Raw genomic sequence first — 16,186 nt, forward strand, 5'->3', positions numbered from 1 at the left:
AGTGTCTAAGGCCAGATTTGTATTCAGGAAGAAGTCTTTCTGACTCCAGGCCTGGCATTATATCCATTGCACCAATCTTTTCTATATTAATGATAAAGAAAATTTCCCGAGTACAATCTATTTTGACATTTTCACAGTACTATTTATTGGTTCTTTTCTGGGATAGAAACTGTAATAACAGTTTCATGCTTCATGATTAATGCTAAGCCAAGTACTACTACTACTACTAGAAAAGAAGGAAACACTTATTAACTGCCTTACTACTTGTCAGGACTGTGCTAAGCACTTTACAAATATGATTCCATCTGATCCTCACAATCACCCTACAATATAGACGCTATCATTATCCCAATTTTACATTTGAAGAAACTGAAGCAAACAGAGGTTCAATGACTTAACTAGGGTCATGCGGCTAATAAGTTTCTTGAAGATTGATTTGAACTCAGGTCTTCCTGACTCCAGGCTCAATACTCTATTTACCTTAAAATACATACACACTTTTTTCTTTTTCTTTGCTATACAACTATTTGGGTTTAATTCTGCTTAACTAGTACTAACTTCAGCTTTCATATTTAGTGTGGAAGATAAAATAGTAAGGAGTAGTATTTCTATGTATGTCATTGTTGTAATATAAATCATAGCCTACTAGACACTAAATGAAACTCAACTTGTATAAAATACTATGTCAGACTTGGGCAAAACTGAAAGAAAAATTTTAAAATTTAGAAATCTCCAAGAAACAAAGGGCCATAATTTTCTTTTGATGATGGCTGCTGCAAGACACAGAACACCACAATTCCAAAAAAAAAAAATAAAAGTTAAGAGTCAACCAAGGGGTACTAGAAGGGCAAGAGTAGGTTATGAGGAGGCTGTAGTGCATTATCAACAAAGAACTGTACAAACGAAGCACCATAAAGGATGTCAGAGAAAAGTGTAACCAGAGAAGAAGGTAGGTCAATCATTTATCAAGGGAGTAAGACAACTCCACTAGTATACATAAAATATATCAAGAGACTGAAAAAAGTTTATGCTAGTATTTTGTATGGACTCTTTATGGAGGAATTTTTGGGACAGAATATAGACACAAATCACACAAAATGAGAAAATATGTTGTAACCTGCACCATTGGAAAAAATACCTACACTAATAAGATCTCAGAACCAAAGTATCAAAGTAAAAATTTTCTTATCCAACTAGCATTTAAAAATATTCCACAGTCACAGAAATTTAACATATGCCTAAAATGACATAAGAAAGAATGTTCAGGCATATAAATGATGTATAGTATACTATCACATTTTAATTATTCATAACATTTCTTTTCTGCTCTAATTATAAAAGCAGATTCTGAAAAAGAGATGCAAATAATCTTCCCTTCCAACCCCTGTGAAAATCACAAAATATAAAATAGAGGTAAGGAAATACTGACCATTTTCTTCAATATTCTGGGAAGAAAAAACAATAATAACTTCCACCCATTCCTTTCCCACTTTCTTTGCTATAAAGACCCAAATTATATATATTTTCCCATCCAAAAATACTGCCAAGATATCTATGGCAAGGGAACTTAAGTAAAAGAGGTAGCACATGAGCAGAAAGATTTAAACTCAATGGGATCAGATCCATCAATTTCTCTCTTTGTCATATATAAATAGCAAAAGACTTTATATCTGACTCTATCTCTCTCATTCTCTTGAACTTTGATGCTATACTTGTAATACAGGTAAAGCTTTAAGGTAGTTGCTCTACCCATGGTTGGTTGCAGATGAACAGCTTTTAGACCATCATTCTACCACACAGATTGTTATGTCTTAGGAACTTCTGAATTTCCAACTGATTAGTTTAAATTTATGTTGTAAAAAAAAGAAACATTTAAAAAATATAAAATTAGTCACCCTTGGCTACTGTATTGGTTATTGTTTATCTAAGGAATATAGTTTTAGTAATGATGCTATCTAGACTTAAACTTGAGAAACTCTAAATAATTTTCATAAATCATATATTTCTCAGACTTTTTGAGAGTATTAAATGAAATAAACCTTTTTCTCTCCACAAATTTGGACATTTCAAATTCAACATGTTTAGAATAGAACTTATCTTTTTTCCAAAACCTCCATATTTCCCTATTTCTGTTGAAGGTATCACCATTCTTCTAGTCTCCCCAGGCTTGTAACTTTAGTGTTCTCAAGTTCCTCACCCCACATATCAGAGATTACTAGTTAAACAGACCAGAGAAATTATGTTAATCCATAGATCAATATGCTAATATGTTTATTTATAATATCATTGCCCTCTATTTCCCTTCTCTCTTTTTTATTCACAGGGCTACCACTATAGGCTTTCTGGCATGGATTACAATAGTTTCCCAACTGCTCTCCCAGATTCTCCCTCTTTAATCCATCCTCCACACATCAGCCCAAGTAATTTTCCTAAAGCACAGATCTAACCATGTAACTCTCCTAATTGGTAAACTCTAATGGCTCTTGATTGCTTCTGGGATAAAATGTAAACTTCTCCCTAAAGCCTTTAATCTGGTTCCAGTCTACCTTTCTGGTCATATCACACATTACTCTTCTTTCTTACTGTACTCCATGGTGCAATCAAATTGGCTTTATTTTTGTTCTTCACATGTAACACTCCAATTCCCATCTTCATGCCTTTCAAAGACTGTCTTCCATGCCCAGAATGCTCTCTGACTTTATCTCCACTTCCTAGAATTCCTGGTTTTTTTCAAAGCTTAGCTTAAGCGCCACTTTCTCTAGGAGGTCTTTCTTGATTTTCTCAATGGCTAGTACCTCTGCCCAATGAAGAAAATTATCCTGCATTTATCTGGTATATACATGTTATTTATACATTGTCTCTCCCAATAAAATGGAATTTCTTAATTGTAGGACTACTTAATTATTGACTTGGTATGCTAAGTGTTTGGCATTTAGTATTGATTCTTTTTTCTATATATTAACAAGGGTTAGAAACTTAAAGGCTTTAATACTAACAAAATATCAAAGAAGTTTGGTTAAGCATATTTGGATTAAGGAACCTAAATGGATTCAATTCATTAAACCTACATTTGTTCCTCATAAAGAATTTCATGAGTTAATGGCTCAATCCCTGACAGTGGTAAAATGAAGCAGAAAAAAAAATCTCCCAGTATTTAGGTAAATGTGGCCAAAGTATCACTATGAAGTCAAAATAAATGTCTAAGCAGAAGAGGGGAAAACCTTTGTGCATTAACACAAAAACAATTCCCTGAGGTTTTAATTTCCATAGATCTACATATCTTTCCATTCAATTATTTGGTTATCATTTAATTTAAACCCATATCCCTAAAAGGGTAAATTCACAATTCATACCAAAGAAACCAAATTCATAAAGGACATGTCGCACATAAATTTGTTCTGTTGTTTTTTCAATCATGTACAACTCTACAAGAGCCCATTTGGGGTGGGGGGGCAGCTAGGTGGTTCAGTGGATTGAGAGCCAGGACTATAGATGGGAGATCCTGGGTTCAAATCTGGCCTCAGATACTTCCTAGCTGTGTGACTCTGGGCAAGTCACTTAACCCCCATTGCCTATCCTTACCACTCTTCTGCCTTGGAACCAATACCCAGTATTGATTCTAAGACGGAAGGTAAGGGTTTTAAAAAAAAGAGCCCATTTGGTGTTTTCTTGGCAAAGATACTGAAATGATTTGCTATTTCCTTCTCCAGTTCATTTTACAGATGAGGCAACTGAGGCAAACAAGGTTAAATGACTTGCTAGTGTCTGAAGTCAGATAAGAAATTGGAAAGATGAATCTTCCTGACTCCAGACCTGGCACTATAACCACTGTACCACATAGCTGCCCCTCACAATAAATGTACACACACACACACACACACATACACACACACACACACACATACACACATATACACACACACACTCTTTGTCCTAGCACTCTATAAAGTTATTCTATATATTACTCAGTGGTCTCTAAATATTTTTTTCAATCAGTACATATTTCATTAAGTCCCTACTAAGTGTTAGGCACTGTACAGGGTGCTACAGATACTCAGGCAAAAGTAAAAATTTTTTCTACCCTTAAGCAACTTACAGTCTAGTCTTGGGAGATAATATGGAACTATATAAGTATGTTTAATATAGAAAAGAAGTGATTTGGAGGGATAGTTATTATCATTTGGACAATCAGAAAATGCTTCACATAGAAATGACACTTGGACTGATTTTTGAAGGAAATTATCTCCAAATATTTTTGATCAGTGAAATATTTTTACACATGCATCTCCAATATGTTTACTTATTTATAAATCACATATATGCCATTATGCCCACAATTATATCTATATCTATATCTATCTATCTATCTATATATATATCATGTAACTTAAACAAAAATAGAAATTTTAAAAGGATGAGTTAAAGGTGTAACAATTTTTATCCTAGTCAATAAGAAGTTTACTAAGTAAAGGGGTGACAGGGTCAAATCTATACTTTAAGAAAATCAATTTGATGGGTATGTGAAAGATGAGTATGAAGAGGGGTCTTAAGACAAGAAGAAGAATTAGAAAGCTTATTAGTAGTTCAGGAGAGAGGTGGTGAGTTCCTAAATGAGGAGGATAGCTCTGAGAGTAGTATGAGATGTTGAGGAAGTAGAAATGACAAGATATAACAACTTTCTGGATAAGTGGAATGAAGTAGGGTGAAGAGTCAAAGTTAACAGTAAGGTTGCAAACCTGAATGAGGGAAAAGCTGTTCAATGGAAATAAGAAAATTCAGAAGAGGGGTTGGTTTGGTTTACATGTATAAAGAAGACATTAAAATTCTGCTTTTGGACATTTTGAGTTTGAGATACCTTAACCTCATCATGTTTCAAATGTCTAATATGCAGTTTGCGATGTGGGGCTGGAGATCAGGAGAGAAATTAGAGCTAAGTCAACAATCTGCATAAAGATGCTAATTAAGCCAATCGAAGCTGATGAAATAACCAAACAAAATCATGAACAGTAAGAAGAGAAGGCTGAGACAGAGTCTGAGGTATATTTACAGTTGGGGAGGGGTGATATTGATGATGATCCAGCAAAGGAGACTAAGAAGAGGTCTGATAGGAAGGAAAAGACACAAAAGAAAGTAGTTCCCAACAACTCACTGTAAGTATCAAAGAGGAGAGGGTGGTCATCAGTGTCAGCTGCTGCAGAGAGGTCAAGAAGGATGAAAATTGAGAAGACACAATTACATTTATAGTAATTAGTCCAGCACTGGTAATTTTGAAGAGAGCGGCTGTAATTGATTGAAAAGGCAAGGATGAGGAGGAGGTTGAGGACCTAGGAGTCTGGAAAGATGAGGTTCATCATGGAAATAGGGAAGTTCAGAAGAAAAGTGGGTCTGGGAGAAAAGGTAATATAATTGCAACTTGTCCATGCCTGTTTATCCTGTATTGCTCACTTTTTCCCACTGAAAAATGAAAACTTGGGGTTACTGGTTATTGCCCTTGGGCACAGACATCCAAGGAACAAACTATGGGGATACTGGGCTAGGGGAAGGAATGGAAATTTAATAGCTTCTAATGGCAGGGTTAGATTAGGTCATATGCTTTCCAGCCTGTGGGATTCATGCCCTGTGTTGCCATGTAAGGCCAGCTGTGGGAAGGAGCAGAATGCAAGAATATAAAAGGGGGTAGTATAGTTGTGCTGGAGACAAGTCCACAATTAACTATAGGGGGGTGCACGGGATGGATATGATCCATCTTCCCATTCTCTTTTTGGTTGGAGCACTTCTTCCTTAGAGTCAAGGCAGGGCCTCCTCTATGGAAACCAATGATCTAACAAATATTTAACATAACAGATGATCTGTAAAGAAACATTCAAACTTTGAGCTTTACTTCCAGAACTTTAAGAAGCATCACAACATTATTACTAAGAAAAATACTAAAAATTCTGAAGTATATTATTTTCTTTTGAACATAGACAATTTCCATCAAGTTAAACAGGCATGCCCTGAAAAGGATTATCTGCAATGTCACAGAATTGTTGTAACTAGTATATTCAGATCTCCAAATGCAACAAAAATGTCCATTGATGAGTTGATTTATAGCTTAAGAAAAGGTACTCTATGTGGTCATCAATTATTTATTTTGAGGTAATTCTTTTTCAAAATTATTCTAAATGTTTTGCTTCACCTATAGAAACAGAACATAAGGAAAGTAAAAAGTAAAAGTAAGAAAAGTAAGCAAGATAGCTTTGGGGTAGGGAATAAACCTAGTGATTTTTATTGGTATAGATTTCTACCAATATAAGATAGCAACTCCTCTGCAATTCAGGGTTTTAGAGAGTTGCCTAAAGAACTAAGAAGATAAGTGATTTGTCCAGGGGCTACAAAGCCAGTAAGTCTTCCTGGTTTCAAAACCACCTCTCTTATCTATTATATACCACACTGTGTCTCAGACATTTTTAAACATGCTAAATAAAGGTGCATTTTCTCAGTACAGACAATATGTTAGCTAAAATGGAATGATTAAGTTTTGGAATAAGTTTCATGATTACCTAGATCACAGTTATAGCAAAGATATTTTACTGGTACAAATTAATTGGGTTTAAAAAAACCAAAACTATTTACCAGGGCATATGACTGGAGATTTTTACTTTAAATGATCACTCTATTGCAAATATTAATAATATGGCCATATTATTAATTTTATATTATATTATATAATTATTATATTATTATGTAATATATTGCAATATATAATATTAATAATAATAAACAATGATACATGTATAACCCAGTGGAATTGCTCATCAGCTCTGGGAGAGGGGAAGGAAGAAAGGAGGGAAGAACATGAATCATGTAACTAAGGAAAAATATTCTTAATTAAGAAAATAAAAAAAATAAAATCTATTTACCATAAGGACTCAAAAAGATAAGGTGCCATCTATAATTTAAACAGATGGGAATTCTAGTTAGGTCTTTTTTTTTGTGTAAAATGAAGCTCAAGAGAATTACATTAACTGTATCTCCCATTTATTCTTATCCTAATCTTCAGGCACATCACCCTTTTAAACTTAAATATTGTTCAAAGATCAGGAGTATTCATAGTAAGTGATATAAACTATACCATTACAATAGAAAAGTGACAATTCAGATTATTTCATCCAGAAACATTTTTTGTGATTAATATGCCTCTTAAGTGTAATTTAGCACCTCTGAAAACTTACAAAAATATGTAGATGCCTGTTTTTATTCTACATATACAAGCTAATCAACTCCATTTAATGTAGATTGTCTATTTGCAATGATACTATATGATTTTATATATGAGGAAAATTGATAATTGTACACCACTAGAACAAGAGGGGTTTGTCTTGGGGAAAGAGGATTTATTTTAAAATGTTGTTGGTTTTTAGACTAAGAAAAATATTTACAACTGTGAACATAAATGAGAAAGACCCTGGTATTTTTAGCTCACTAATGGCTTTATGCACATTGGTTTTTTAAGCCTAGAAACTGGGTGTCATTTAATCTCCTAGATTAAAATCACTTAGTGAATTTGTATTGTTCCTCTATTTTCACTGTCATTTCTGTATTTGAAGCTTTACTCTGGTTCTTCTGCTGGCTAGCTCACCAGCTAACAAAACCTAGCACAGGAGCAGCTGCCTGAATCTATGTCAAACTGCATCTGGCACCCATCTATCTTCCAGCCATCTAAATTCACCTCTGAAATCATAAAGAAGCAGCCATAGAGCTCCCTGAAGCCAGTTCAACACAATGGTCTTTGTCTCATAAAGTCTGTTAAGTAAAAATTGTTTTAAATTTGCCTCATTTTTATAGTGGCAGTTTTTCAAAGGAAAAGGGAGGGAAGAAGAAGAAGAGAGGGAAGAGAAGGAGAGGAGGGAATGAGAGAGGGAGAGGGGGAGAGAGAGAGAGAGAGAGAGAGAGAGAGAGAGAGAGAGAGACTGATAAATTTGGTAGACTATCATTAAGCCAGCTTTGGCTAAAATGTCATGTATAAGGGTTTCCCAACATAAAAACATTGGTGTCTGCAGTCCTTAGATAGGAAGGGGTCCTTGTGTATTTCTCAAATTGTCATTATTGGCTGTTAAACATGCTATAGTATAAATACCAGCAGTAGTAAAGGTTTTCTGTATATCAGTTCTGAAAAACAATCTGAAATTAATATATATCAAGAGGAAGCAGACAGAAGTATAGCAGATGGAAAAGTTGGCCTTAGAGTCAGGAAGACCTGAATTCAAGTCCTTTCTCAGATATATAATGGCTTTGTAACAATTTCTCAGTGCCATCAAGCAGTTCTCTAATACTAAAAATTATAGATATCAGTAGAAAGTGTTTTCATCCCAGAAGATCCCAAAGTAAATAAAATCATAAGTCTAGATAAGTTTAAAAGGGGGGGGGTAATTTTCTTTTGCTTTCATAATTAATAACATTATATAGAATATGGTCTCAGAGAGGGAGATGGGCTAATTCTCCCTTTAGTTTTCTTGCCTAAATGAGATTATAATTAAGAAAACATATTATTTGTCAGAAATTCTAATTTTTGTGGCTCACTATGTATAGTCCCTATTCTTATGATGTTGAAAGTCCACCTTCTTTAAAGAGTAATTTTCTTCCCCTGTACTTGAGGGCCATCAAGAATGGATTGTTAATCATACTAAGGGCCCTTGAAGAAAAAGATGGTCATAGAAAGTGATTGACAAATTGGATGGATTGGATGCCAAAGATAGGAAATACTACAAAAATAGCATTGTTACTTATTTCTCTTTATAAAAGAGGCATAGCAACTAATCTAGAGGCTGAAATACTTTGTTTATTGATTGGTAAAATGAAAAAAATCCTTTTTATGTTAGCACAACAACCTCTTATTTTGAAATCAGTTCTCCTAGCATTCAGCTTGAATTCCACATAAAGCAGGAAGTCTTTCCCACCTCTGTGAGCTTGAGTGAGCCTTCTCCTCTACGATTAGCTCCCATTGCCTCTCCTTACCTTGTGAATACCCAGTTATTTCATGTCTGTCTCTCCCTTTAGAATGTGAGCTCCTGGGGGATAAGGCTATTTTTGCTTTCTTTGTATCTCTGACACTTAGCACAGTGCCTGGTAAATAGTGAATCCTAAATAATTTCTGGTTGACTTCACATCTGCTTTTGTGACGTGGTTGGTGGTCAAGTATAATCTAGATCTGGCTTGCCTCAGAATCTATTTACTGGGTTTGAAATTCCAATCACACTGTTTTTTCTACTTAAAAGAGAAAGAAATGGAATAAAAACATCCCTGATTTAGCAGGCTCACAAATGGCTGAGATGCACCCTACTCCTAATTTTATCCCAAATTCTGTAAGATTGACTCTCATCAGAATTCTTAGTAAGTGATTGACCCAGGGAGCAAATCTCACCTTTTCAAATCAGACACACAGATATCTTCTTTTATAGATGTAAAGAATGATTATTGATACCCTAGTACAGTGATGGTGAACCTATGGCACAGGTGCCAAAGATGGCACAAAGAGTACTCTCTGTGGGTATGTATGCCACCCTTCCCCTTCACCTCCCACTACTATACCCAGAGTTTGTTACTAGAAAGGCAGAGGGACCCAGGCGGAGCTGCTTCCTTCCCTGAAGACATTTTTTCACATCACCCATCCCTCTATCCAGCAGCCCAATGGGAGTACATAGTGGATAAAGTGGGCAGCTCACAAGTGGCAGAGCTGGAGGGGAGTAGAGCACTTAGGTCACTTCCCTCCTCTCTTACACTAGCTGAGGACATTCCTCACTTCACTCACCCCTCTGCCCAGCAGCCCAAAGGCTTTCTGTTTTCCCTACCAAGGCATGAAGCTAGTGATCTTGGTTTCTGGGGTTAGAACTTAGGATATATTTTGTTCATTTGTTTTCAGTCATATCTAACTCTTGATAACCCATTTGGAATTTTCTTGGCAAAGATACTGGAGTGGTTTGCCATTTTCTTCTCTAGCTTGTTTTATAAATGAGGAAACTGAGGCAATCTGGATTAAATAACTTGCCCAGGATTATACAGCTAATGAGTATCTGAAGCCAGATTCAAACTCCAATTTTCCTGACTCCAAGCCTTGTGCTCAATTGTATTAGTTTTACTCATAATATAAATGGTAGCAAGGTATATATACTTCATATAGTAATATTAGTAGATTATCATTTTATGTAAAATCACTGAGAACTGAGAATTTCCACATAAATATATTTTCCAACTGGGCATGATAGCACAGACCTGTAGTTCCTACTGATAAGGAGGCTAAAGATGATAGGGGGGAAGGGGAGCAAAGGTAAAGGAATAAGTATATAATAAATATATGCCCACTATGTGTCAGGCACTGTGCTAAGCACTTTATACAAATTACAGTTGAGGAAACTGAAGCAAAAAGAGGTTAACTGGCCTGCTCAGTCACATAACTAGTAAGAATCTGAGGCAGAATTTGAACTTAAGTCTTCTTGACTCCAGGCTCAGCAGTCTATCCACTGTACCACGTAAGTGCTAGGTAGATAACTGCTATGACAGGGTTAAAGATAAGTGGGTGCCCACATTAAATTCAACATAAATATGGTAAAATCCTTGGGTGTTGAGAGCTACCAGTTTATTTAAAGACAGGAAAAACCAGCCAAGATTGGAGAAATAGAGCAAATTAAAGTTTCCCTGTGTATCAGCATTAGGATAGGCTCATAAGTGGTCGATGAATTATTATCCTGGGAAGACCAGTCTCAAAAATAAATTAATAAATGAATAAGCAATGTGTTTTTCAAGATATATCAAACATTCCATGAAGACTCAAACTTCCATCCAATGAAGACCATGAGCTCGTTAAGAACAGAGACCATGCTATTTCTGTAGCCTTGGTTCCTTACACTTACTAAGTTTGTTGAATTATCCATTAGGGATAAGAATCCTTCTAAAATATCAACCAACTTCCACGGAATATGTTGAACTTAATTTAATCTTTTCTTGATTACCAGGGTGTCACTGATTGTGCTGACCCTATCTACTACATATTTATGTTATCAAATCTTAGCTGGGCCCTTACAATTATATAGCAATTTTTTCCCCATTTCATTTTGGCAGCCCAATGCTTCTCAATTTTCTCATCTGTAAAATGATGGTGCTGGACCATAGGACCTCTAAATGTCCCTTCTTAGTCTAATGTCCTGTGAGCTACAAGGCTATTTCAAACTTACTCTCTTCAAGTCCTGCCATCTCCTCTTTCTTCACTTTCAATAGATGATCTTACCTCCTAATTTTACTGAGAAGTTCAAGGTAATATGATGGATCTCTTCCCACTCACCCTCTCTAAACCTATACTTATCCATCCTCTTACTTTTCCTACAAGACTTAGAATAGGTGTTACTTTTCCTTGTGAAAGCAAACCTCTCCACTTACATCCTTAGTTCCATTCCTTCATAGCTTTGTGAAATTTCCCCGTCAATAACTGTCCCATTCCTCTATGAATTTTTTACTCCTTGTGGTACCTTTCCCTCAGACTACATATAAGCTTAGATTTCTCCATCTTAAAAAAAAAGACAACTCCCACTGCCTGTCCTACCCATCCAGTTATAGCTTCCTTTTTACTCCTAAATTTCTAAAGATTGGTCAGCATTACCTCCTTCCATTTCTTTATTAATTCACTCTGGATTCTCTTTCAGTTGGAGTTTTTTCTCATCTTTACATTAAAACTGTTTTCTTCAAAATCTCTAAGTAACCTTGTATCTAAATACAATGGCTATTGTTACTTTGTTCTCACAATATTCAAGTGTGTCAGGACATACTAAGGCAGCTATAACTTCTACCTGACAGTCATTGCCATCAAGTCTCTCATCACCCATTCATATCAGATGACACCTTTCCCTGTCCTATGGCTAACAAACTTCTCTCATTCTCCTGTGGTTTGGAGTTTATGGAATCAAAAACCTCTTTCCTTGCCACAATTATCTGTCATCTAATCCCTAACCTGTTCACTCTTTCTCCCTGTCTCCTCTGGAATTCTCACTCTAACATTAAACTTTAGACTCAGATTTCTTCTATTTGAATTCTATTTGCTGCCACTAGCAGAAACCAATTTTCTCTAGAAAACACCTCATTCCTTGCCACTTTTTCACTTTGGACAGCTCTTCACAAGCTTAAGACACACCAGACCAGGAGGAGCTGAGAAACTGAAGGTCACTGTCATAAGACCTCCTCACCTCTATATTTACAAAAACTATATCTCTACTCTTTCTTTTTATTCCAGTCTCTGAGGAAGAAATGTCTTTTTCATCCTTGCCAAGATTAATTTCTCTACTTGTGACGTTGATAACTTCTCTCTTACAGGATCTTTTATCTCTTCACCATCTTGGTTGTCCAGAGGAGGGATATATTGGTGAAGGTTATATCCATGCTATGTAAGGACTGTTTGAAGGAAATGAACGTCTTTGTTTTAAAGAAGAGAAGACTCAGGAAGGACAGGATAACTGTTTCATGAAAGAGAGTTACTTGTTCTCTTTAACCCCAGAGAACAGATTTAAGAACAATGGTTATGAATTACAAATTTGGGCTTGAGGTCAGGATAAAGTTGCTAACAATCTTTAAAATTTTCTTTTTTATTATTTACAAATTATTATTGTTAACTAATGTCAATAAACATGAACATTTCAAAATTTAAAGAAAACAGGAAAAGAGAATTATACATGAAACTTTGAACTTCTATTATGCATCATTTCTTCCCTACTACATTCAGCTTGTTGGTGGTAACATAATAATTCCTACATTGCCCTGCTAGTATGTATCTGCTTTAGAACTTCAGCTCTCCTGTCAATTTTAATAAATCATTAAGTACTACTTTATCTTTTTTCTTTTCTTAGCATTACTCAAACAAAATCCACTAAAAATAAAAGCCATTCCTCATTAGTATAGTTACATGAAACAAATATACACATTTTCTATGTCTAAAAAGTATGTTCTTTTCTGAATCTCTAGTTCATCAATTCTGAAATTGTTAAAAATGGGAGCTATTCAAAAGTGGAATGATGGCATCAGGTGACAGTATACTCTCCTTTATTGAAAGGCTTGAGGAAAGTCCAGATAACCATTTATCAGATATGTTGTAGAAAGGATTCATTTTGGGGTATGTGATCTAGATGGACTAAAATCTATGTCAACTCTAAAATTCTGGATTTTTGATTGTGCCTTTTGTCAATCTCTCATCCACTGGTGCCTTCCCTTTGATCTACAACCAAGTTCAAGTAAAAACCTGTCATTCCTTCAAGTTATCATTCAATATTTCTCCTGTCTTTCATTGCCAACCTCCTATATAGTATCCTCTTAATTTCAGGTTAAGTTAATTACATGAATGATTTGCAGAGAAGCCCAGTTCTCATAAATTTTATTTAGCGAAGATCTAAAAAGAGCACCAGCACTTAGTGATGATCAAGAAATTCAAAAAGAAATCACAGTAAACACTTTCATTCAACCCAGGACTATGCAAAAAGACAGGCAAAAGTCCAGAAGAGGGTTTTTGCCAGAAGGGTAAAGAATCCAAAAACTTGCCAGCACTGTCCAGAGACATCTAAAAACTACAACAACCGTAAAGCAGGAAGATTTGAGGGTTCAGATGAGGGTGCTCCAGGGTAGTCAGAAACCCACAACCCTCCAACTGGGGAAAGTTTTCTTTTCCATTTTCATTCTAGAATTTGTTCTTTCCTCCCTCCATCACAGCATTCTCCTGACAGTTTTCTTTCTAGCTATAACATTCAGGCCTAGCAAACCAATGCAAAAATACCCAGTATGTTCTTCAATTTTTTTTTTTTTGAGAAACAGGAGAGAAAGGTTTACCTGGGCTTTATACATGCCTAAATCACCTAAGAAAACCTGCTTCTAAGAGAAAACACTGCATTCCTCTACCATGTGGGTGGGAACATCCTTTTTCATTGGCTGCCTAACTAGAACAGGCTGTCTCTTAAAAAATATAAGATAGTTGTATTCAGATAGTCCTGTGTTCTTTCCTGTGATGTCCAGGGAGAGGGAGTGGTGGAGGGTGAAGGTCCTTTTCACCCACATGTGGGAGATGCCAGGGAATAGCTTCTAGAAGAAATTCTGTATTCCCTTACCATGTGGGTGGGAATAGCAGTTTCTTTCCATTGGCTGTGTAGTCAGAACAGATTTCGTCTTTAAAACTACCAGACTGGGACAGACTTATACTCTCTCCTGTGTTATCCCATGGGGTAGAGGCCCTGTTCACTATGGCACTGGACACCATAAACTAAGTTGATGAAGGGAAAGACTATCTTTTTTTCCCCTTCCCAATCTCCCTTTGGGCTCTGTGTTCTTAAAAATTGGATTTGGGGTTCTCTTAGTACTTTTCAGTTTTAGGCACAGACAGTGGAATATTCCCTATATCTAGACTCTACTGCCCTGGTGACTCTGGAGTCAGGGTTCCAGGCTGGATATTGCTGCCAGCCCAACAAAGAAGCCTTGAGAGGTTAGGGTGTCTGGGACTCAAGTTCAGGAAGAATTCCACTGTCTGTGCCTAGAACTGAAAAGAACAAATGAAACAGACAAGAACAAAATTCCAAGCCCATTGCTTGATGCCTCAGGGCCTAAAAGGGAAAGGGAGAGGGGAGGTAATTCTTCCTCTCATTCATAGATTTAAGTACCCACTTAGCACACAGCTGGAAAGAGAGCAATAGTCTCATAGTTTTAAAGACTTACCCTGTCCTGGTTATGCAGTTGGTGAAAGACAATGCTACCATCTACCTGGTAGGGGAATGTAGAATGTTTTCTCCCAGAAGCTGGTCCCTGGGTCTCTTATTGGGGACCTCTATGCTAGTTGCTCTGGGCATGTGCAAAAAGCAAAACCCTATTACAAAGGGAAGAAGGGAAGAGAGCTGAAATTTCAGTCCACTCTGAAATAATTTTCTCAGCATGGTAAGGCTAAAGCTTACACTTTTTCTCTTGTGCAATGTGACCCAGTAACCTCAAACAGGGGCTCACTTCTCTAGTACCCTACATGATTGCAAAATCATTGGATTCACAAGATTCTTATCTCCAGACCCCTTGGGATTAATAGTTCCCCTTCTGGGGACTCATTACGCTATGAGATTTCACAATTCTTTAGTGAGACCAACCAGGACAAATTCTAGGAAACCTGGCAATGATACAGGAAGATTAGTGACACTATGATAGAGTTAGAGCTTTCTGAATTCAGCAGGAGAGATCATAATAGAGCAGCCCAAAAATACAAAACCTAAACAGAATAAAGTATAAAGGTAGCCCTTTCTCATATAGGAGAAGAGAAAGCAAACTTAAGTGAGGAAAAAAATATGACAGAATATTCAAGTCTATGCATTTCCCTGGTAAATGTGCAGATGTGAAGAATTTTTTTAACAAAACCTTCCTGGTGGGGGTGGGTGGGTGGGGTGGGGGACAATTATATTCTAGAATCAGTCAGTTTCTTATTAGGAAAAACATCCTCCACTGTATGTACTACCCACAGAAGATTTATAGAAGAAAATAAGACACACAAGATCAGTGTGCATGGATGGGATGAAATTTTCATCTTTGATGGGAGTGCCCACATCAATGAGATCACGTCCATTGACGTATCAAAGTATAGGCAAATGCAATCTGCCAGCTGAATATTTTGATGCAAAAAAAATCTCTAAGGAAAGCCTTATTTATGGAGTCACATAGATATTAGTGAATAACCTGTCTTAGGAAGAACTAGCAGTAGCTGTGGATGAAGTTAAGATAAAAAAGGAATAGGGAAAGCACAAATGGAGAATATTGTACATACCGGGATTCAGGATCAGGAGATATATAACAATAAAAAATGAAAGCAAATTGAGTTCAGATGATTACATATATTAATTTAATACCTCTCTAGTAAACTATAATGTCACTAGATTCTACTCTTTGTTACAGTAACTCTTAGAATGTATATCTACCTATTTATATATGCTGAATTATTTTAAAGATTTAGAAGTTAATGTCCTAATAGTATGTAGAGAAAACTGTAGTCTAGTTATATTTATGTCATATTCTAGTTATCTAGAGCTAGAATTAATTAAAAAACCACAGAAACCACACCTACCAAAACAGTTAGCTTAAAATGTGGAAAGGGAGTATATTATCATGAAATACAGCTTGCAAAAGATTCCCAATGATGATGATGTAATAATCA

The sequence above is a fragment of the Gracilinanus agilis genome, chromosome 2 (assembly GCF_016433145.1).
Source record: "Gracilinanus agilis isolate LMUSP501 chromosome 2, AgileGrace, whole genome shotgun sequence".
Classification (NCBI taxonomy): domain Eukaryota; kingdom Metazoa; phylum Chordata; class Mammalia; order Didelphimorphia; family Didelphidae; genus Gracilinanus; species Gracilinanus agilis.